Source organism: Mercenaria mercenaria, chromosome 13 (assembly GCF_021730395.1).
Source record: "Mercenaria mercenaria strain notata chromosome 13, MADL_Memer_1, whole genome shotgun sequence".
Taxonomy (NCBI): Eukaryota; Metazoa; Mollusca; class Bivalvia; order Venerida; family Veneridae; genus Mercenaria; species Mercenaria mercenaria.
The window spans coordinates 16,479,991-16,491,016 of record NC_069373.1 but is presented as its reverse complement, the minus strand read 5'-3'; positions in this window follow the sequence as shown (position 1 = coordinate 16,491,016).

Sequence of the window (11,026 nt, the reverse complement as noted above, 5' to 3'; positions counted from 1 at the left end):
AACTGTATTTTTTTTTAATCACATGTTAGCTTTTTCCAGCAGAATCATTTCCTTTTTCTCCCGTTACCTACTGTAGATCTAGTCAGTTCGACCAACGTCTCTTATACTTGAAACTACGTCAGTTCATTTTATTTTCATTTTATTTTAGTAGTGATATGCAAAAATTATGGAAAGACTTTATTCCACTCACACGACGTCAAAGATGTGGGATAAAAAGGGATAGGAAAACATGTTTCTCTACTTTGTCCTTACCTCAAATGCAATCCCCTTAATTTAGTTATCTTATTAACAGCTATGTTTACGCTGGATTGTTTTCAAATTACCTGTAAACCTAATTAGTAAAAACGTTGATAAAATGTTCTTTTAGGCTCACACTCTAAAAACAAACGAGAAAATAAAGCAGGAGTTTATGATATACAGAGACTGTAACAAAACATTCTTTAATCATAAGATATGCTCAGTACATCTAGAAACACAACGTTTTTCCCTCGATATTTTTTTTCATACTTTCCTTGTACATGTATATTCGAAGTTTGTGTAGTAGTATTGTAAAATCATGTAGAAACCTGACCGTCATCAAAAACATGAATCATCAAAAATCAAGTAAATGTAGTTTTCTTGTCAATTATCAGGTTAAAAAAATATTGACTGTAGACCAAATGATGCGTTTCTAGATGTACTCAGTATATGAGCCGTGTCATGAGAAAACCAACATAGTGGCTTTGCGACCAGCATGGGTCCAGACCAGCCTGCGCATCCACGCAGTCTGGTCAGGATCTATGCTGTTCGCTAACAGTTTCTCTAATTGCAATAAGTTTGGAAGCGAACGGCATGGATCCTGACCAGACTGCGCGGATGCGCAGGCTGGTCTGGATCCATGCTGGTCGCAAAGCCACTATGTTGGTTTTCCCATGACGCGGCTCATATACAAAATATTTCATAAAAGATATCCGTGATATGTCAGCATTCATGTAATTGTAGAATGTAGTTGAAATACAACGAGAACATGTGACAAACTGTTCGATATAAAACAGTGACCATCGAATACATTTTAGTTATTTGATGGCAAATATACTACGAAAAACGTTCATTAATTTCTTGCAAATTTGTTTGAATATTTTAATCAGACTTGTACAAATCTAATTGCAAAGCCATGCGTTAACCAATTACAATTATCTAAAGTACCAATACTTGCAGTTTTCATGTCAATTATCAGGTTAAAAAAATATTGACTGTAGACCAAATGATGCGTTTCTAGATGTACTCAGTATATGAGCCGTGTCATTGGAAAACCAACATAGTGGCTTTGCGACCAGCATGGGTCCAGACCAGCCTGTGCATCCGCGCAGTCTGGTCAGGATCCATGCTGTTCGCTAACAGTTTCTCTAATTGCAATAAGTTTGGAAGCGAACGACAAGGATCCTGACCAGACTGCGCGGATGCGCAGGCTGTTCTTGATCCATGCTGGTCGCAAATCCACTATGTTGGTTTTCCCATGACGCGGCTCATATACAAAATATTTCATAAAAGATATCCGTGATATGTCAGCATTACTGTAATTGTAGAATGTAGTTGAAATACAACGAGAGCATCTGACAAACTGTTCGGTATAAAACAGTGACCATCGAATACATTTTAGTTATTTGATGGCAAATATACTACGAAAAACGTTCATTAATTTCTTGCAAATTTGTTTGAATATTTTAATCAGACTTGTACAAATCTAATTGCAAAGCCATGCGTTAACCAATTACAATTATCTAAAGTACCAATACTTGCAGTTTTCATGTCAATTATCAGGTTAAAAAAATATTGACTGTAGACCAAATGTTGCGTTTCTAGATGTACTCAGTATATGAGCCGTGTCATGAGAAAACCAACATAGTGGCTTTGCGACCAGCATGGGTCCAGACCAGCCTGTGCATCCGCGCAGTCTGGTCAGGATCCATGCTGTTCGCTAACAGTTTCTCTAATTGCAATAAGTTTGGAAGCGAACGGCATGGATCCTGACCAGACTGCGCGGATGCGCAGGCTGGTCTGGATCCATGCTGGTCGCAAAGCCACTATGTTGGTTTTCCAATGACACGGCTCATTAATTTATTGCAAATTTGTTTGAATATTTTAATCAGACTTGTACAAATCTAATTGCAAAGCCATGCGTTAACCAATCACAATTATCTAAAGTACCAATAAAAGATAAAAAAAAATAAGACAATATTGAAGCATAGCATCAGAATCTCCATAAACAGCTTTCGCCGTAACCAATTACATAATGAAATCTGTAGGACGATCCTTTGGAGAATGCTACCCGTAATCATTATAATTACATATCTTCCGCGGGCAGAGTTCTTATCATATACTTCAACTTTGAAAACTTCTTGAAAATATGAAAATATCCTGAGAGATCGTGAATTAGAATTGTTATTTACCAAAACATTTGAACTGCGGATCATTTGTTTGAAAGAAAGGGTATTGCATTACATGCATTGAATGTCTTGTTAAAGGTGCATGATTTAAAGATTATTAAAGTGGTACACGTAACAAAACATGTCAACTGTTACCGTTTAAGAGAATAATACAATGTCACGAAATATGTTTCTGAGTGGCAAATATACTTTTTGTTGAAGAAAATAAGAGCGCTATCAACCTTCTTGTTATTCAAAATTTTAGGTCATTTTTGCGTGTTTGATGTCAAGATTTTCAAAGTTTGACTGAACCAAACTTTCCTGTTATTTTACAAGCTCATCCCTGACAATAAACAGTTCATCGACACCTTCACGCATTTCTTATCTAACTAAATGGTGATATTTCATAAGCAGTGTTTTCCGCAATAAACGTACGGGCGATTTTTTAATAAGATCTCAGACTCTCAAAAGAGATCATACGTTGCATGATTTAAATCACATGCTCTTCGTTTGAAGAACTTTCAACAGAATTCAACCGGACAAAAAATTGAAGGAAAGATAGGGAAAAGCAACTTTATCAGTTGAAATGTCAATAAAAGCAATCATATATCAAAAATTTAGTTTGCGAAATATGTTTCGTTGTCAGTGGTGGCATTATCTGATTTCACATCAGATGGACTAAGTGATGTAATATGTGATCTTGGTTTTGGATGCTAGTGTTCCGCTTAAGCCGATGCTAGGGGGCTTGGGGGCCCTGCATATGTCAAATACCTCTCGCGGAATGATTCAGCTATTAATTTACTTTGCGTTCTAACGGATCTTCTGTCATATTGTATTAAGTCTTTAAGTGATGTGCGGTGGTCCCGTATTTGAACTCAGTATTGTTACATAGTCTAGTCCTACTGGAGTCCATTCAGTGTATTTAATAACGAATTCCGCTTTAAGAAGATAGAAGGTAAAAGTAGACTCTTAAGAAAGCGTAGAGCACAATAACAGAGCCAGAACCGGACATTGTAAAGTAAGCCCACCACAAATACAAACTGTAATGGAAAGATATAGTAGATTGGTTGTCAAATACTCATCAGCAGTTGCGTTTTACACATGAAATATATTAAAAACTTTGATGGGGGAAAAGAGCAGGGAATAATAAGTTAAACCGGCGGGAGTTGGGGCATAAATGGGGAAATGTGAAGGGAAGAAACATCACAAATATACAAGACAATATACATATCTTTTAAAAAGGAAGTAGAAAATACGGGCACCGCCTTGGAATGGCTTGTAACTTATAAAAGAAAAACAGGGGTTTTAAACGCGTCGAGACATGCCAACACTTATGCCATTTTCAACAAGTTAGACAAGGCAGTGTAAATAAAATAAATTCACGTTGAGATAAACATTAAGAGCATATCTTTTAAGGCCACGACTAGGCACGGTACAAGACAAAAATCCGCTACCTCCGATATTTTAACCTGTTTCACAAACCTGATTACAGTTCTAAAATGTGTACATTGTACTTGTTAAATTTGTTGTTTGAAACAACGCTCTTGTACCTGCGCTAGAGGTTTTAGGGGTGTTAAACATTTTATAATCTCCCAAAACCATAATCAAACCGAATCTGCTATTATTTTGCTTGGATGTGCTTTATGCTTAAAAAGGTTCTTGTGACAGGTTTTATTATGCAAAACAGTTCCATTCGGCAAGTTGACAGCACCATCTTGCTGGTTTCTTTACCTTCATCTTACTCCTAAATAATTGCCGACTCCTCATGGAAAAATAAGAGACGAGGACATACCAATGATATTTGACACAATGTCTGGTTTCTAAAGCATTTTCATATCATTACCTTCTTAAAACTGAAAACAGTATTTGAACCCCTAAAGTCATTCGCAACACTGTTTTCACAATCTCCATAACTGGTATAATAGTAGGTGCAATAAAAGGTAGAATTTATGTTAAAAGTTAATACGAAGTGCATGTTCACTCATATACGATCATGCACATATATTAAGATACAGTTTACGCAGCATGTTGAATTTTTTTCAGTAGCAAATATCTGTTTCAATATTCATTAAATCGGACCTCAAGTACTTAATTGAAAGGAAACGATAGCATGAAAATAACAAAATAAGATGTAAGTGCTTTCTTTTTCCAGATATCACCCGCTTTAACACTGCATACTTTATTAAGGGTTAACATGTTATTTTTGAATTTGATATGTCTGTGATTACTTTTTTAATCGAATTATCTCTCCAGAGTTTTGAATGATTGTTGTAAACCTGATATAAAGCAAAAGAAGTGCTAGTAAAATACAACAGATAAAGTCCTTTTTTTATTTTAGATCTGAAGCAATGAAAAAACTACAATTTTTCTTGTTATCATCTTCATCGGAAATCATTGAAGGACGTATGAACACATCTACGGATGTTTTTCGGCGACGCCGTCTAAATTCGTTTTCGTTACCTATGCCACGCGACTTCAGTTTGCAAATCAAACTACTTGATAACGCATTATAGATAATTTATCAAAATGGAAGATTTATGCAACACTCTGCCTGATTGGACGAGAGTGTCAATTTCTTTCACTCTGTTGATTGTGCTACGCTGAGTGAAATGTAGACAAAGCGTTTATCCTAAACGACGCTGTTCACAGTTTTAAAGCTAACTTTGGCTCAGTATATTTAACAAGAATATTGATATATCTCAAAATGATAAGTAAGTTTAATAAATATGATAAAAACCTGTTCAAATACCAACATATATCAAATTAAAGAAAGAGCTGAATGCGGTCTGCGTATCACATGAATAAGGGTGTGATAAAAGTCTTTTATGTAGAGAAGTGCTTTTTAAAAGATTTTCCTTGTTACAATTGTCGTCTGTATATGAAAAGTTTTCTTGCTTTTGTGATTTATTCAGATTGCATATTAAAATGAGTACTTGTTTGCTTTGATATATTTGTTATAAATTATTTAACTGATTTATTATATATGAATATTTTTCTTTAGTATGGTATGCAAATATTGAACTCAGTTGAAATCTGTTTCATTATATATATGCTATATAATGACTGAATCTCATTAAACTGAAATGAGGGTACGCTGCATACAGGTTATCTATGTGATATGACTACTGTCAAACTTTGCTTATGAAACAGAAATATTGAAATAATTACAATTGTATGTTTTGCTTGACCTTCACTTTTTTTATAGGTGTGACGTCATTGTCCAAAGATCCATGAATAGCGAATATACATTTGTTAAAGCGGGGTCAGTTGGCCTATTTTAGAAATAAATAAAAATACTAAATAAAAAAAATCCTTTAATTGATTGTTTCTCATGTATTCTAATCAAACTTGATTTGTATCATCTTTATTAGGCCCGCAGCCAACTTTGTTCAGCTGGGACATTTGACCCCTTTTAGGGGCTGCTAGAGCTAAAACTAGAAATGCCTTTATACAGCTCTTCATGAACAGCTTGGTGGATCTTTGTCATACTTGGTCTGGAGCATCATTATAAGGTCCTCTTCCAAATTTATTTATATAGGAACTTGGGCCCTATCAGGGACCACTATAGCTAAAAGTAGATATGCCTTTCTTCGCATTAACCACTAAAATGTAATGGATTTTTATCAAACTCGATGTGTAACAATATCGTAAGGTCTCCTGCTATTTTGTTACAAATGGGGATAGGGACCAATTAAGCTAAAATATAAACACGTTTAATGACTTCTCCTCATGAACCGCTTCATGAATCTTCATCAAACTACTGCTGTAATTATTCGTCTAAGGATAAACGAAACAAAATTGCTACCCTACGAAACCTTTGCGAAAAATTAAAAGATAACCATTTAAATTGTTAAAGTGCGGTGTTTAGTTTTGCAATTTGAAAAATGTTAGATGAAAAATGAATGTTAGATGAAAAATTCATAAACTTCTTTCCTTATTACAATTCGCCGACCATCATTTTTAAAGATATTTCTTGTTAAATTGTAATTTGGTACTTGTAACATGTATAGTACAAACGTTGAGTTCTTCTCGAGCTGGGCTAGAGGACATGGACGGTGCCGACCTGTGGTTTTCCGCTATTTAGCTCACCTGAGCAATGCTCAGGTGAGTTATTGTGATCGCTCGGTGTCCGGCGTCTGTCGTCTGTCTGTCTGTCTGTCGTCTGTCAACATTAAGCTTGTGTATGCGATAGAAGCTGTATTTTTCAACTGATCTTCATAAAATTTGGTAAGAATGATTATCTTGATAAAATCTAGGCCAAGTTTGAAAATGGGTCATCTGAGGTCAAAAAGTAGGTCACTAGGTCAAATCAAAGAAAAACATTGAGTATGCGATAGAGGCGGTATTTTTCAATTGATCTTCATGAAAATTGGTCAGAATAATTACCTTGATGAAATCTAGGTCGAGTTTGAATATGGATTATCTGGGTTCAAAACGTAGGTCACTAGGTCATATCAAAGAAAACCCTTGTGTATGCGATAGAAGCTGTATTTTTCAATTGATCTTCAAGAACTTTAATCAGAATGATTGCCTTGATAAAATCTGGGACGAGTTCGAATATGGGTCATCTGGGGTCAAAAACTAGGTCACTAGGTCAAATCAAAGAAACACCTTGAGTATGCAATAGAGGCTGTATTTTTCAATTGATCTTCATGAAATTTGGTCAGAATGATTGCTTTGATGAAATCTAGGTCAAGTTCGAATATGGGTCATCTAGGTCAAAAAGTAGGTCACTTGGTCAAATCAAAGAAAAACCTTGTGTATGCGATAGAACTGTATTTTTCAATTGATCTTCATAAAATTTGGTCAGAATGATTGCCTTGATGAAATCTAGGTCGAGTTTGAATATGAATCATCTGGGGTTAAAAACTAGGTCACTAGGTCAAATCAAAGAAAAACCTTATGTATGTGATAGAGACTGTACTTTTCAATTGATCTTCATGAAATTTGGTCAGAATGATTGCCTTGACGAAATGTAGGTCAGATTTGAATATGGATCATCTGGGGTCAAAAACTAGGTCACTAGGTCATATCAAAGAAAATACTTGTTTAAACTCAAAGGACCACATTTTTGGTCTAATCCTAATGAAAATTGGCCAGCAATTTTGTTTCCATGAAATCACTAGGTCTTACATGTTTACATTGTTATGGTGTTTGTCAGGTGAGCGACCTAGGGCCATCTTGGCCCTCTTGTTCTATTATATGGATCTATCTTAGAAAATGACCACTTCTGGAAAAAAAACATATTTGTTCCAAATAATTTGCATCAACAAAACTGCGAAAAAATATACAGATCTTTCATATTCAATTTTGATAGGCTATAAATTGTTTCAAAAGTTTTGCAAACTTATTTCCGTCAATCGTTATTGTATAAAAAACCAACAACTGTATTTTAATTAACAAAATTTCGAAAGTTATAAAACAGTAAAATTCGTTTCAATTAATCTACGATAGATTCTAGAAACCTAGTAGAAATGTTAAAATAATATATAATATAAATTGTCTTAGTACAAGACATCATGTATGGAAAAGATAAAGTTTTATTCACGCATACAGATCGATGTCACATGATTTCTGAAACTTTATATGGTAGATAAAACTACACATATTTATTATTTTGAACACTCTTTTCAGAAATATGTATGTCTACAACGCACGTATCAAGTACATTTGTACAAGGACGGACACTTTAAGTTAAGTAACCTCGGCTCTCCTCGTCGTTTTTTTGTACAACAGGGATATTCTACATGCTACGGAAGAATAATTCCACAGGGATCAGTTATATTTCAACAAGGACTCTACATCAAAAGTTTGTATGGAAAAATAGTTTTGAAAAAGAAAAAAAAACTCTATGCGGAGATGAAGGTTTTAAGCGTAAACTAATCAAAATTATTGTTTGACATTGAGCAAAAAATAACACATCCCTCCACATTAGTTCGGAACTGAATCAATAAACGGAATTAAATCACTAAACAAGACTTGGTGTTGGGGACCGTGAGGGATAGTGCACATTTAATTACGATTCACGAACAAATCCAATCAAACTGAGTCTATTTTTAGTTGCTTGGCTGCGTACTTTGCTACCAAAGGAACCGAATTTCTCCCATTTTCTAAACTACCAGAACAACAGTCTTTAAATGTCATGTGGCGGCTGTAAAATGTCTACCCGTACTTGGACTCAGTGTTGTTATAGTTATTTGGTCCTTTGGGATCATTTATTTTGGGATCAATGACTTTTTCATTGGCACTATAATAGAGTTCCGCCTAAGCCGGTGCTGTTGTAATTTATTAATCATCCACAGAAAAGAGGTTTAAAAAAAAAAAAAAAAAAAAAAAAAGAAGTAAACCTCTCTTCTTATCAAAGACGAAAATAAAATAAAACAGTCAATTTTTGAGCTTGGACTATGCATCAGATGCAAAATAGATATAAATACACACGCCTTTAAAATATTGACAGTATGATGCAAAAAAAAGTTTAAGGACGACAATAATTTTATACATAAAAAGCCAAAGATGTCACAATGGGATCGGGTTGTGAATTATTTATGTACTAGATAAGTTGATCTGTGACTAACCTCTCACGTACTTCTCAAAAGTCGTCATTAATTTTAATCTTATTGCGTTGCATTCTGTATTTCTTGAAGTTTACTAAAAAGTCGACCCGTTACCATATTTTCTGGTCCTTTGTCAAAAAAATGTCGGGTTGTTAACTCTGTAGTTCTAAATGCAGAAACGGTGAGTTTGGCCAGTCTGCAGTTTGAGCCTTGAACTGCTAGCCCATAGTGCTATCTGCAACTGTCTGTGTGAAATTCAGACGCAAAAGCGCAAGCCAATACCAAATGATACATTGCACAGTTAGCAGAAAATGTTTTGTATTGCTGAAAACACGAAATATCAAACTATTCAATGCGTAATTTACTTAATCCTTGTATTTTTTTTTCAACATGTAGACATGAAGTCTATATTTATCAGATACCGACCCGATCTGCTGACAGAAGCTTAACAATTTACATTAATCGCTCGTAAATCATAAGAAAATTGACACTATTTATTCATAAGTTAAGCAGCAAACGCCTATGAGATGGTTTATCAAGTATACTATTTGAGCCGTGCCATGAGAAAACCATCATAGTGGCTTTGCGACCAGCATGGATCCAGACCAGTCTGCGCATCCGCGCAGTCTGGTCAGGATCCATGCTGTTCGCTAACGGTTTCTCTAACTGCAATAGGCTTTGAAAGCGAACAGCATGGATCCTGACCAGACTGCGCGGATGCGCAGGCTGGTCTGGATCCATGCTGGTCGCAAAGCTACTATGTTGGTTTTCCCATGGCGCGGCTCATTTAACATTTACTTTTCATCATTAGCGAAATGTACCGGATCACCTATCAAAAGGTTTCTGACTTATTATGCAAGGGAAGTAATTTTTAGTTTCTTCAAAATAATAGACATGTTCTGTTTAGTCCATATTTCCTTTTCTATATAATTAATGATTTTTTTTTCAATGTGATTTAATAATTTCTACAATCAACATTGTCAAATTAATGATAAAATAATATGAATCCAAAACTTTTATCTTATGTGTCAATGCGAGACAATTAGTAGTAAAAACACGTATTTACCTGAATTTATAAGTTCAACACTTGGTGAACCCATCTACATATCAGTTTATGATCAAAATAGTTGAAATTGTATATTTCAATCGTTGTCATTTCAGAAATATGATTCCTTTTGCAATTACTGAAATTCAATAACGAAGCGGTAGTTAATTTGCCGCGATGTCAAATAAGGAGTCAATTAAAGCAATGTGATACACCTATTACCCTTTCAATTAATTAGGATACGTAACAATATTGACATTATCTGGGTACTTTGTAATAATTCTCTCTTTAGAAGGTGTACTTTTCTAGTACACATTTTATATAATCTCATTGAATTGACGATGATAAAATGAGTTTTCAAGACTAAATTAATTGGCCTGAATAATAGTTATATTCCCTTTGCACAACTTGTTGAATACATATCATGCGGTGGTTTAAAGTTACCTTCCACTTATATCTTTTACTTACGGTTTCAGACAATGCAAATAGCAATTGTTATATTCACGTTCTAAAAATAGGTTTCGGTACTCCATGATAAATAAGTGATTGCAAAGTGACATATAACAATTGCCGTTTGCTTGATATATATTTAACTAGTTCTGTTTGGAGATAAACCATGTCAGTAAGCTAACATATTCTATATTCCATCATTAAAAGAGGATTTGACTGTTTATAATGTCGACATTCTCTTATATTTAAGAAATAATTCATAGCTTAAGAGTGCTTTAACACTATTTATGCACGATGGGCGGTTATACGTCGGGCGTAATAATTTCACGAGGGCGCAGCCCGAGTGAAATTATTTGTACGACGTATTACCGCCCGAGTGTTTAAATAGTGTTAAAACACGGTTTTGCTATAAATTATTTCGATTCTAATATGCCCTTAATCTAAAATAGAAGATAAAATATAGTAGCGCTCTTTCTTGGTCGCAACAAAAACATTGACGTCACCGCACGTTAACGTGACGTCATTCTAGCGTAAGAGTGTTTTAAGGTAGCGGGAGCCTAATGGAATCGGCA